Raw genomic sequence first — 13,738 nt, forward strand, 5'->3', positions numbered from 1 at the left:
TCGAGAAATTAAAATCAATCTTTCTTTTGCAGCCAATAATGTTTTCATCAGACAAGCTGTAGATAACTTTAGGTTTAAAGACGTATGCATCATCTTCAAAAACAACCAAATCTTAAAAGAGCCCATATGTTACTATTTCTTTATTACAGGACTCCAAAAATATAAAACGTGCATCTTAAAGCTCCAGCTGAAATGCTCCATAATGCATTTTTTATATCTCAAACTCCGTTTAATTTACTCCTCTACCAAACATACCATTTCAGTGTCTATGTAAATGAGCCACCGCTGAGCCACGCCCCTCCGGAGCTGAGCAACAAAACCAGGGAGGGGATCGATCTTGTCACATTATTGAGAAATCTAATCATCTTGTTTAAACATCAGCAAATAATAATAATAATAAGAAGAAGAAGAAGAAGAAAAAAACACAAAATTAAGAAACTGGAGAGTCATCATAATGTCTAAACGGTGAATTGTGCATATCGTGTCCCCTTTAAACCAGACAGAAATGTTTTTAACTGCATTGTAGTCCACTACTGATGTGGATAAGCATACAAAGTGCTGGACAGAATGGAGTTAATCAGCAGCATCCCTATGTTCGAAACCCTGGCCTATGTGCTCGTGTCCTTAAATGCCTCATCTTGTGCATTGGGTGGAACGTGAGGAAGAGCAGTGAGGTGCATAATGCTATACTCATGAGCATTTCCCTTATTTCTCATCCTCCACCGTTTCCACTGCTGCCGTACGTGAGCAGATCATGCTTCTCTCAACACCGTGATCAAGCTAAGTGAAAACAGAGTACAAGTATGCTGGAGAAATGTTGAAGAGACGATCGAGGAGGTCAAATGGAATCACGCCACGCCACAAGTCAGGGAGGCAAACACAGATGAAGTGTGAAGCCACTGTGAAGCTGGAGCATACAAAGCCTGGAATGCTGAAACCTCAAACTGATGAGAGGGAGGTCTTTCACAGGAGGCCACGTCCTCCACCGAAACCACATCCGCGCACAAGCACAATCAAACCGTACAAGCACGCACGCGAGCTCCTACACTCCTTCAGTTCTACACAGACTTAACCCCCGTACTCTGTCCAGCTGCCAGGAGCTTTTCCACACTGTTACCACGGATGCCTTGTCCACATCTGCACGAGGATGAATTTGAGCTGTAACACAAGCCAGGGTCTTTGTTGCTTTAAATGGTGCCTTATGCCGCATCTGCTTTACGTTTTCTACGACTACCCTTGGAATGAGGATGTTGGAAAAGGATTTTAAAGATCACAGAGAAACAAATTGATCAGGTATACAGATTTCACAATCAGTTTAACAGGCTTTGGAACAAGCGAACACACACTGTAAAGATGAGGCATGCTCTTGACAGAGCGGCCACTTCTGAGATTTTGGTAGCGGCGCCAATTTCAAGGCTGAAAAGGAAGACAAAAGTGATAGAAGACTCCAACAGTATGTAGATGAGTAGAAAGAAGGGAAGCCCAAGGAAAGGCCTGAGGTGAGGGCAGTGGTGATAGACATGTCGAGGTAACAGATGGCAACATCGGCGCAGATGAGCCTCCCGGCAGCTTGCCCTTTTTTCTTGCACTTTAAATGTGAATAATAGGGTTCTTTAGACCGGACACCTGCAACAGCGCTAAGTGTGAAACAAGTGTGAAAGCCGAACCCTGTGTGAAAGCTGCCACCCTTTGCTCCCTGGAGGCTAACTGATCTCCAAAGACTTTTGTGTCCCAACAACAAATCTCTTTCTGGAGCATGTATCAGGTAGAACCACAGCTACCACGGCTTTTAGCTTATGCCACATCCACGCTGCACAGGACGCTCCCCCCCAAATTGGATCTCAAGATCCCCCCCAACTCGACTCTCGACTGAAATATGGTCTGCTATTCCTAGTATCGCGTTTAACCAGATCCCCTACTGTGAAATATGACATGCTAGAGCACCCTAAAAGATCAGACCAGCCCCGTTTAGAAAATAGTCATCTTGCATCTACGGTCCTGGCCGTGTTCTCGATTTATTCGCCTGTAGAAATGAGCTCCAATGCCTGCTCCGAATGTAATGACGGGAACGCCTCCAGCCTCCCCAGGGCCCTGGCATGGAGAGTTCAGGCCAGTTCAGTGAAGCAGGGAAACTACTCCAGCCCGAGTATAGTCCCTGAAAACCCCCCCTCATTCTGTTCATTTAGTGCTTCGCAGGACTCGTTCTGGCAAGGCGCGGACATGCTGGAGAACCCGACGACACGATTTGTTTCGTATGGAGAAATAAAAACGGACATCTGGTTTATTTCTGCCAACTCGCCGTCCCCCGCTGCTCCGGAGAGAAAGGCAAAAATCCTGTAACGCGGCAACAAAGACCGCCATGCTATCTTTTATTAGTTTTGACTGACGCGCAGTCTGGGGCCCAGATCAAAGCTTTTCGGTGCAACGATTCAACGATGCAAACATAAAAAGCGCCTCTCGGCTGAACACTAACAAGTATAACAAACAAGTTCAACTTAAAACCTTTTGACTCGCATGACAGCAGAAATGAATCAATAATGCCGAAGCAAAAAACAAAAGGCAGCTGGAAAAAAAAAACACAAGTAGAGCGTGATACTGTAATATTAGAGGGGTGGAGAAGCCAACACGTTCAATAGAAAAGAGGATAAAAGTGACGCCCGGTCACATGCCGCGAGGGGATTCGATTCTGCCAGGAAGAACAACGGTCCCGCCTCCTACCGTGTCCTCTCTCTTTCTTTTGAGGGGTGAAAGCTCAGTCAGGGCAGACTTCAGAATCCAGGCCAACACACCCACCGACTTCACCAGAACAATATCTAAACCAAAAAAGTTTGGAGCATGTTGAAACAAGGTTAAAAGAGATCCCGAGCTCCTTTACGTGACCTTGACCAGACAAAGGCACGAACCCGAAGAACGTTTTTTTTCCTTCTGAAGTTCGGCTCGTGTTTCAGCTCTTGCCTTCCGCTCTAATGACATGCGATAAGTCTTTCTTAAGTCTGTAATTTACATGTCATGGCTGTCACCAGGCCTGAGCTAAACACATACAGTATTTCACGTGATTGAGCTGCTGGCGCTGTACCAGGACTCCTGCACCGTCTCTTTGTCATGTCCCTTCTTCCTCTACACACAGCGCTCTAGTACGGGGCTAGAATCCAGGATCATTCTCAACATTGTCTTTGGACTACATAAGTCTGGATTAAGTGACTTCTTACTTACAACTGATTTAGAAAAACCATTATGTTCTGTAGCAATCAGTGACTGCGGTAATTTGTTTTACTGTACAGAACAACACCAACGGAGGTCTATGAAATTTCCTGGCTGAAAAAAAAATTAACTGGAAATAAACTCATTGAAGTCGAGTGTACAGTTGCGGTCAGAAGTTTACATGCACTCATCAAGAAGATGAATCTCATACCGATTGTGGGCTTGCAAAGATTTTTTATTTCATTTCTGGCGAAGCATGATGGTACAACCCAACAGGGTGCAGCACGAGTTGTAATGCATTTTGGATTTTCTAAAAAATTATTTGAGACAAAAGTGGAATTTTATGTTTTAATGATCATTATTTTACAATGATAATGACAATAAAGATCAAAAGAATAATTTATTTTAATGCAATGAATCTGCTTTCCAACAATCACTACCGAGTATGAAGTCCTTTTTTCCTCAAAACCTGCTGAATCCAGCTTGGCATAGTGTCAAAAAACATCTGCAGTACTCCGGTGTCACTCGCTCAATCCATGCCGGCTTGATGGCTTCCTGAAGATCAGGTACAGAGACGTTGTTTTGACTGCTTCAGCCTTTATCATCATTGTTTCGCTCGTTTTTCAGTTTATTAGCACAACTCTAGACAGATGGGCACAGGAAAAACTATAATATATGGCAAATGCTGCCTTTTATATATTTGTCAGAAGTTTGGATTTATTTTCTACATTCTAGAACAATACTGGATTTTTTCCAAGTATCTTCCATTTAGTCAGCTGTTCTGGAACAAGTCTTACAAGAACAGTATTGTGTCGAGTGCATTTGCAAAACCCGTCAAGCACCGTGAGAAAACTGCCTCTCAAAGACCTTCACAGGAAAGCAAGATCAAAACGTTACCTCTGCTGCAGAAGAGAAGTCCTTTTAGAGATACCAACCTCAAAAACCACCAATTAACAACCAGCACCTTAGATTAGAGCCATTATGAAGGATTTACAGAGCAGAAGTAACAGATACATCTCAATATCAACTGTTCAAAGGAGATTAAAGCATATTTTGGATACATTGTTTCACAGTGTGGAAAGAAAGAAAAATCATTGAAAAAATTAGAAGGAATTAAGAGTTAGAAGGTGTGTCCAAACTTTTGACTTGTAGTGTGTATACTTGGATTATTAATTCAGGTGTGCTAAATGTCTTTTAAATGCCTTGCTGTTCGTGACCCCGATTGATTACAGCACTACAACTCCTGATTGAAGTGGAATAACGGCGCTTCAAAGAGACATGGTCACAAAAGCACTGCAGTACTGTCGAAGCAAAAGACGTTTTAGAAATTAATTTAAAAAACGCAACACAACAAAAAAAAAAGATGGGTTTGTGGGAGAAAAAAACATTTTTTCTCTTAAATTCGTTTCTCTTACCCTATTTTTTTTCAATATAAAAAGATAAAAAAAATTTTCTTTTAAACGAACCTATAAAAAGTTCATCCTTCTTAAATCTTAAACATCTCAAATTTAGACATTTTACTCCTCGACACTTGGCAAACTTTAGAGTTTCATCCAACAAGGCTGAAAAACCTCAACCAAGCACCAAGTAGGAGTTCGTTATCACAGCTGGCTCGTTACATTACATAAGCACATCTGGCAATTCCTAATCATGCAGCACAGATACTTTATTAGCAATTGAAAAAATGTTCAAAACACAATCTTTTTTTTTTTTTTCTTAAATCAAATTGGCGAGTTCAGCTGATATCCCTGGAGCCCTTTCTGTCATCTCGGTCACAGCTTGTTTCGGAGGACATATTTCTCTAGAGTTCTCTAAATGGCAGTCTGGCGCTCTGACGTGTAGCATCACTGAAAATGAAAGAGGAAGAAGGTCCTGTTCATGTGGAAACCCAAACTCAGAGCTACTATTCTCAAACATCTGAAAGAAGGGAAAATGTGAATAACGTCTACAGCACGGGCATCTCTTTACATCCAGAGTGACCGCACGTGCCAATGCGGGCTGCAGGATGCTGGGCTCAGACTGATCAGACCACACGTTGCTCCTTATCAAACTGATTTGGGTTGGTTGTAAAACAACTGGGTTGCTTTTTTTTTTTCTTATGAGTCTCACTATCAAGTGGTTTTCACAGCTGTTAAGATCTCGCAGGTTTGGGTCTAATCACACTGCACATGTAGAAATGCTCTTACTTTCACTATTAAACATTTTTGATTTCCACTGTTGATTTTTTTTTTTTTTACACCACGCAACCTCACTAAGCATTTAACTGATCCTCATTTATGATATTTTTTTTTTTTTCCTGACCACATTTCATCCACAAAGTTGAAAGTTCAGCACAGGTTTTAATAATGTGTTGGTCATTTTTTAACTAAATTTTAGTATTTCAATTCAATTCTAAATTCCCTTATAATAAAAATAATATTTAATAGTAAGTTCGGACATAACTGAGATAAATAATGTTTGTTACAGCGCAGTGTTGTATACAGTGTTGGGTGGATTGGGATGGTTTGGGCTGGGAGCGGGGTATTTCTTCTTTTTGTTATTTTAAACTGTCCAATTCCTTCAATAATAATAATAATAATAATAATAATAATAATAATAAATTATAATAGTAATTTAGCTCTTCTTAAATGGTGGCCAGGCGTTGTTAGTTGTTACTATGGAAACCATAATGCATTAGATCTTTAGATTTAGAGCTGTGCCATGGAGTCAGATATAATGTTCACACTGCTGTTACAGAAAACCTTCAAGAATTCAACAGTGCTGTGATACGATCGTACTCGAGATTACAAACGCAATTAATTGTTCTTAGAAAATGTCAAACTGTGAGCTAAGCTGTGAACAGTGTGCTTTAACTCGGCTCATTTGAATAGTTTTTTTTTCCCCCTCACATAGAATAAAGAACACAGCCGGACGACCCAGTGGTTGGTTGAGGCCCATTTTTGGCCTGTTTCTCAAATATTGATTTTTTTATTTATTTTTTTAAACCGCCAACAAGTATTGACATCCTCCAGATCCATTTACTCATCGTGTAATGTTTGGATTAGTAACATAAGGCACTGACAAATGTTCATTTACAAAACACACTCTTATAGTGGGCAGTGGCGGCTCATAGGGTATTATATACATGCTTATGGTTGAGGCTCGGAAGGTTGAAGGTTCGAGCCCCAGATCCAGGCCCTTTGAATCCTCTCCCCCCAGGTTAAGCTCTTTAAACTAACTTACCTTTTTTAAACAGTAGAGATTTACCACGCTCCCTGCAGAAAGAAACGCTATCAAATCCGACAGTGTAGAAGCTACGACTGAAGCAATTACTGTCAGCCTTTGAGAAAAACCTACAGTCTTAAAGCCGGAGCCGTGCAATATACTAAAGCATCTGTTCTCGCTCTTTCCAGGACGGAAACAATAAAACTGTCAAGCGCGTCCTTATATCAAAACAGCCCTACATGAGGAGAAAACTGTACGAGTAACTTATTAAAACTGGGAAATGTGCTCAGGTTTGTTAACAGAAATAATGCATTTGATACTTTTTTTTGCAGTATAAGTGAAGAGCCTGGCTCAATCCGTCAAGCCAAAGTATAATAGAAACCGTGCTTTATGTAAACAGCATGCGTCTGGTTTCTATTCGGAACATTCCCCATCTGAGCACCAGATCAACAGCTTCCTTATACCGTGCGCTCGGGACAGACAGGGCCAAACGCGACGTGTTTACACGTACTGAAGCAGAAAGAGAGAGACGCTACAAACTCCAAATTCCTCCCCAGTAACCCGCGCGGCTGAAACGCTCAGCACAGGCAGTGGAGCGCGTCCAAATAAAGCCTCGAACCGCTCGCAATCACCGGCTGCTCCGGCCGCGCTGAGGTCAGTGGAAACCTTTACTGGCCGTAACTGACGGACAAGAAAACCCCTGTGTCCTGCTCGCGTACGTCCATGTTCAGTCCATTTATAGCAGCGTCCGCTCGTAGAGGAGCTGAACATTTATGTACAGGTTCATTACTTTATATTCTCTTCACACACATACGCACACACCTTAAAAAAAAAAGAGAGATAATATGTTTGCATGTACGTGTGTGTGTGTGTGTGTGTGTGTGTGTGTGTGAGCGTGCATGTGTTTGTATATGTATATATGTGTGCTGCGTGTGTATGTATATATATATACAGTAATGTATGTATTTGCACTTGTGTGTTAACATTATTGTTCCAACAATATTCAAGAACATGACTACTTATTTGACTATAATTAAAGTCAGCAGTACAGCAAGTGGAGGTATGTGAATACGTAAGTAATTTGCAAAAAAAAATCATTTTATTTAAAAAATAAATTATCCAATAAACTACATTACGACTACTATTTATTTTTTATCACTTAAGATAATTACAGTGTGCACATGAACGCCCTCGGCATACGAAGCATTTTTGACATACAAGCGACCGAGCCCAGCCCAACCAAAATTTATTTATTTTTTTTTGCATTTTGTGAAAGATTTAGTGAAGACGTAGCACCGCGGGTCTCAAGAACGTTAGCAAAGAGAAAAAGCCGCTTTCGGTTTGGTTTGGTTTTTAAAGCAGCCGGTCGCGAGAGGAATCATAAATTAATGTTGAGGTTTAATGTCTATTTATTTCAGATTTCACTTTATGTTAAAAGCCACAGGACAGGGCTAGCTCACCGATCCATCTGAATATAACCGCTTCAATCCCCAGCACCACTAGATCACCACTGTTGGGCCCGTAAGCAAGGCCCTTAACCCTCAAATGCTCAAATGTAAAATGAAATTTAAAAAACGTAATTTGCTCTGGATAAGGGGGCGTCTGTCAAAAAACAATAAATGTACTTTATGTCTTTTCTAAATATTTTTATTGTTTTTATATGAAGAAATATGATTCCAGTGTTGGAAGTTGGTTATATCTGTAATATTTTTTAGGTGGTGGAACAGATTATCTGCATTTACATTATTTGCTATAGGAAGATTTATTAGATGTTATTTTCGTGTTTGTTTTTGATTTTTTTTTTTTTGGGTTTCTAACTAGCACTAACTAGGCGGTTTGGCAACCCCGTCAACTGCTTAGGGGTGATCTGGCAACCCGTTCAAGCATGAAGCAAGTGCGCGAGAGACGACTTAAGCGAGCGCAAATAAAATGTGTGCGCTTTCAAACAATGAATGAATTAATAAATCACTAAATAAATAAAACAGCTTTTCACTCCGGAACAAAAGCCCAGGTGTAACGGCACAAATCAGGGTCAAATTTTATTTCACGTTATGATGGATCACATGATCAACTGCAGTCCATTACAGCGCTACGAACTACACTGACGATTCCAGTGTCACCAGGTGAGGGGATGGACTGCATCACGGGATTAACTTGCCGTGCGCGTGTCCAATATTGTGGTGCATCAGGGTCACGGGGACCTGGAGCCTATCCCAGGAGGCTTAGGGCACGAGGCAGGGTACACCCTGGACAGGGTGCCAATCCATCACACACTACGGGCAATTTGGGAACACCAATTAGCCTAACCTATACATCTTTGGACTGTGGGAGGAAACCCGAGTACGCGGAGGAAACCCACCAAGCACGGGGAGAACAAGCACACTCCATGCACATTGTAGACTCTGCTCTTTCTAAATGTATTCTATGTTGCTGCAGTTTATTTAAACACATTAGACGAATACATATCCGGTGAACCCTGCAGCGTGTCTCACGCTCGTCCTCTCCACCTGCCGCATTTCAACCTCAGCGTAACATGAGAACGACAGACTGGATCGAGTCTCCAGTTTCCCCAAACAGTGATTGAATTCCTGTACTTGTCTAGATGCCTCAGCACGAGCGCAGCGCTGAACCTCTCGTGCAAACCTCTGATACAACACTGGAGCATGAACTGCTTGCTACACTAGAACACTCACACTTTTTTTTTCCCCCTTTTCAAATGGCCTACCAAGAAATCTGACAGCCTTTGGGAGAGGCAGTGTTTGAAATTCATAGCTGTTCGTGTTGTGTTTGCGCTGGAGTCTCTGAGCTGCAGCTACCATGGCTGTGTAAAATTGGGAAGGATAAAGAGCTTGTGTGTGTGTGTGTGTGTGTGTGTGGGGAAACCTGCAGTGTGAAATGAAACACTGAGTGACTGACAGAAACGCAGGCAGATCGGGGAACAGCTACGGTCCCCGGCCAAGCAAAGGTCAGGTACGAGTGGGGGAACCGGAAAGAGAACAGGCTGGGATAAACATCTGGAGCGTGGATGTGGTTTTTGGACAGATGTGTGCAGGGAGAGAGAGCAGCACAGTGTACCGCTCCAGGTCAGTTTCTACAAATGTGAATATACAGTAAAGACAAACCAGGACTTTCAATGGTGCAGAATAACAATAGCTACCTTTATTTCTCTATATGATCCCCTGCTTCACTGATGCGCATAACCCAGTGTATCACTTTAACAAAAAGAATAATGTTCAGGAGCATTAAATCCCCCCAAAAGCTCATTCTTACTCTACTTTCTCACTTTTAATTACTGGCAAACCCTACGTACAGTACATTCCCAACCATGCGCATCACATCACCTGTAATAAACTAATCGCACGAGTCCGAACTGCGATTTCCACTTGATTAATTGTGCAGCACTGTTTAGGATCATTTTGTTTCTTCTCCAATGATGTCATCATTTTTTTTTTCGTTTTACTTTCGCAGCCAGCCAGCTCGACACTACATCCTTGTAAAGCGACGCGTGACCTTTACACTGTTATCGTGGAGACGGACGGCGATGAAGAACCGCTCGTAAACTGGGGCGCTTGTAATCTGGCGTCTATTCCATGCACCAGGAGCACAAATAAGATTTCTCGTGTTTTAATAAAACCAGGTTCGGAAAAACGGCCCCCGGACAGTGTCGTATGTCATGCGTGTAGCGGACCGTAAATAAAAAGAAGTAAAAAGCGCCTCGGTTTCTCCTGACTGCAAATGAATGGAAAGCTACACCCGAGTCCGAGCTCAGCCATGCACACACACACACACACACACACACACGACCTGCAGAATTCACAGCCCACGCGAGTCACACAGAGCACAGGACACAAATCATTTCAGAAGGGTCGTCTTCTTTTCAGCCCTGCGCTCGCACCGAGCCCGCGCTCCCGACACCTCGACCTCTACGCCATCATCTCGCATCCATGCTGAGGGCGGGGCCGAACCCAGCTCAACATCGCAACATCTCTGAAAAGAGGAAACGCGGAATGAAACAGAATTCCGGTTTGAATTTCTAGGATGTTAAGCACTTTATTTGCAATATATAAAGTTTAGTGTGCATTAAGATAAGTGATGAAAGATGGGAGAAAAAGTAGGGAAAAAAGGGGGGAAGCATATTTTATAAATAAAAAAAATTATTAATATTTTTTATTTATGATATAAAATTATTTAAAAAAGTAAAACTCTTTTAAATAGAGGGCTAAAAATTCTATGGCAGAAAACAGAAATGTGTGTAAATCTATCTATCTATATAGACATATCCATGTACGTCTATATATAAATATTATACAGAATATTTAATTATTTGAGATGGGAATCACCAATCACATCCCGATCACGATACCCCGGTGTGGATTAAATATTTTATAAATATCCAAATTGAACAATATATTTTTTCAATTTTAGCCACTTTAAACAAAAGTTTAAAAAACGGTTGACTGTAACTGAGCAGCGCACGTAACCGTCATCCGCCAGAATTACTATTTCCAAACAAACTTCTAAAAAGTGTAAATACTTCAGAGTGCGCCACCTGTACCTCCGACTCAAAACTCAGCTCGACAGTAAGCGCGCGGGTTGAGTGGCTGCGAGCGCGCGGTTTTTTTTGGCTTATTAGTGCTCGCGGTATTTTGAGACTGATGTAATGTGTGTGTGTGTGCGTGCATAATGAGTGGGTTTAAGACAAACTCGCACACAGAGTTTGGGGAAAAAGAGCCGATTGAACACTTTGAACGTGCACTATTATTAATAACGTAAAACCATAAAAATGCGTTTCTGCTGCTCCACTTGGAAGCTTCTGCGCTCGGTACAGAATCGTTTATATCCGAAGCTGATCACATGACCACCGATCACGACCAATCAAACTGAAACCCAGACGATTCTGCTCAGTGAATGATGGAGTTTTTTTTAAAGTCATTACTCGATTAATCTAAAGATTAATCAGTCATTTTATATAGGTAAAAAAAAAAACAGACCAAAAACGTTATGGGCTAAAACGTAGAAAAGATTAGAGGAAAATGCTGTAAAAAAAGTATAAAAAAGCAAGCGTACATGTACTGAGAAAATGGGGAAAAAGAAAAAGAGTAAAAAGGTTAATAATTATAATACAGTAACATAAAAGTTAATGAGCAGAAATTTCTCAGGGGAAGAGATGAGCAGCGGGTCTGAGACGGACGGACAGATTCAACTGGAGTAACGTCGGAATCCTTACACACTGTATGTGTTCATATAAACCAATATGTACATGACACTGTGTGTGTGTGTGTGTGTGTGTGTGTGCTTATATATTTATTATAATTAGATCCTCACCTCCACTATCAGCAGCACTACCAGTAATAAGACGACGGCTCGGCTCTTTAGGAACAGCGTGTATTAAAATGCAGCGCGCGCGGCCGTGCTGAGAAAGCACTTGACGAATAAATACCATAAACTCGCCGTGGAAGTCCTAATGACAAGCTGTGAAAGGGAACTAAATTAAATTTGTATACAACCCATTTTCCTGAGCAAGGCTTTGTTCGCCTCAAGGTTCTTTATCTTCTATCTCTCACACACACACACGGACATAAATGCATACTCTCACACGCCTGGAAACACCACTTTGACACATCTAGTGGAGGTTACGGTATTGATGCGATGTCAGGCATCGAGTCACCACAGGTCACTTCATTTCCTTTAATCATAAGAAGGGTCAGTGCAGGAGCCCAAAGGGTCACACACACAGACACACACACAACGGTTTGTGCATCAAAGGGAAAAAAGTTTAAAAAAAAAAAATTTTTAATCACAATGCATCAAAGAAATGATTATTTTTCACGTCTCTAGTTCATAAGGTCGAGTTTTCAATATCGCTCGTGTTTATTTCTAACATTCTGATGCTCGCTGCTGAACCTTTACATAACTCAGACACACACAGAGCACTAGGAATGTGAATCGTAAAAGACCTTCCGATACGATACAATCGTGATACCCGTTCTGTAAGCATCACAATTTAATAAATATCCTGACTCAATCGGAGTTTAGTGAAGTATTTGTTCCTACCACACGAGGCGCTGTGCTGCCTGCCGACGTGTGAATAGTTTAGAGCGCACCACCTGCAGGATTATACAGGAACGGGAATGTTTTACCACTCCAAATAATACAAAAACAGACGGTGGTACCTCGCCACTTGCATCAGTATAACGAAGCATTTTTGGCATACAGGCACAAGAACCGAGACGAATGCCGACTAGGTTGCGCGTACATCCAGGAGCCGTTCAAAACTTGTTTGAGTCAGCAGAAAGGCAAGCAAAGTCAGTTTACGTATTTCTTTGAAAGATTTATTTTTTTTTTGCAATTTGGATAAGATTTAGTAAAGACTAGCAGCGCGGGTCCCAAGAACGATAGCAAGAAGAAAACGAAACGACTTTCAGTTTCGTTTTTTTAAAGCAGTCGTTGCAAAGACGAACCATAAATTAAGGTAATAGTTTAATGTCCAATATGTTTTACTTCATTTACACGTTTCTGTTTTTCTATGCAAACATGTGATTATGGTGTTGGAAATTGATAACGTTGATAATATTTCAGGTGGCTGGAACAGATCATCTCATTTACATCATGTCCTATGGGAAGATGCGCTTCGCCTTAAGAACCCGTCTCTGGAACTGATTCAATTAAAACGTTTTCTTTATTAACAAATGTGGAACATATAGGGAAACTCGGCTCAGTCGTCTCATCTTTTGATCTTATCCCAATACAAAAGATTTGGTCTACACCAAGATCACGATATTTCAACCAAACCACCGATAGCTAAAACACTTCACAAAACACATCAGCGGAAAATTTCAACCACATTTGGAGAATGTTGGTGTTTGCTCACACTCCACACTGATCACAAGAACTGTATTGTGCCGCAACTTCCAGATTGTGCCGGTTGTCCCAGGATTTTCTGAAACAGGAGTTCCCGAGGCCTTGAGCAAGAGCTTGACGATGGAGTAGCAGAGCGTCTGCGTGGCTTGCTAAGAATGTGGAATGGCTTTTGGTGGAACACAAATTGAATTTCAGGCTGGGACCCGAGTCAAACACCTCATAATCCCTGCTGCCAGGCTCTCAGGAACCAAATAAGGTCACTTTCATCCCGCCTCGATGGCTATAATAAAGGCGGCACTGCAGGGCCAAATAAACCCCCTCGGACAACATTTACCATGGAGCTAATAGAGAGAGAGAGAGAGAGTTAGAGAGGGAGGACATGCTGTCGTGCATTATTGAACTGCAACCTGCATTGAACAATGATGGCATTGATAAGCTGGCGAAGAAAGAAAGAAGATAAATCAACTTTTTT

The 13,738-nt window shown here is 41.6% G+C and overlaps 1 protein-coding gene across 3 annotated transcripts in view; it reads right to left on the reverse strand.

Moving 5' to 3' along the window:
• neo1a (neogenin 1a) overlaps nt 1–13,738 on the reverse strand; it is a 133,814-nt gene that overhangs the window by 67,708 nt on the left and 52,368 nt on the right. The window lies entirely within an intron of this gene.

The sequence above is a fragment of the Clarias gariepinus genome, chromosome 15 (assembly GCF_024256425.1).
Source record: "Clarias gariepinus isolate MV-2021 ecotype Netherlands chromosome 15, CGAR_prim_01v2, whole genome shotgun sequence".
Lineage (NCBI taxonomy): Eukaryota > Metazoa > Chordata > Actinopteri > Siluriformes > Clariidae > Clarias > Clarias gariepinus.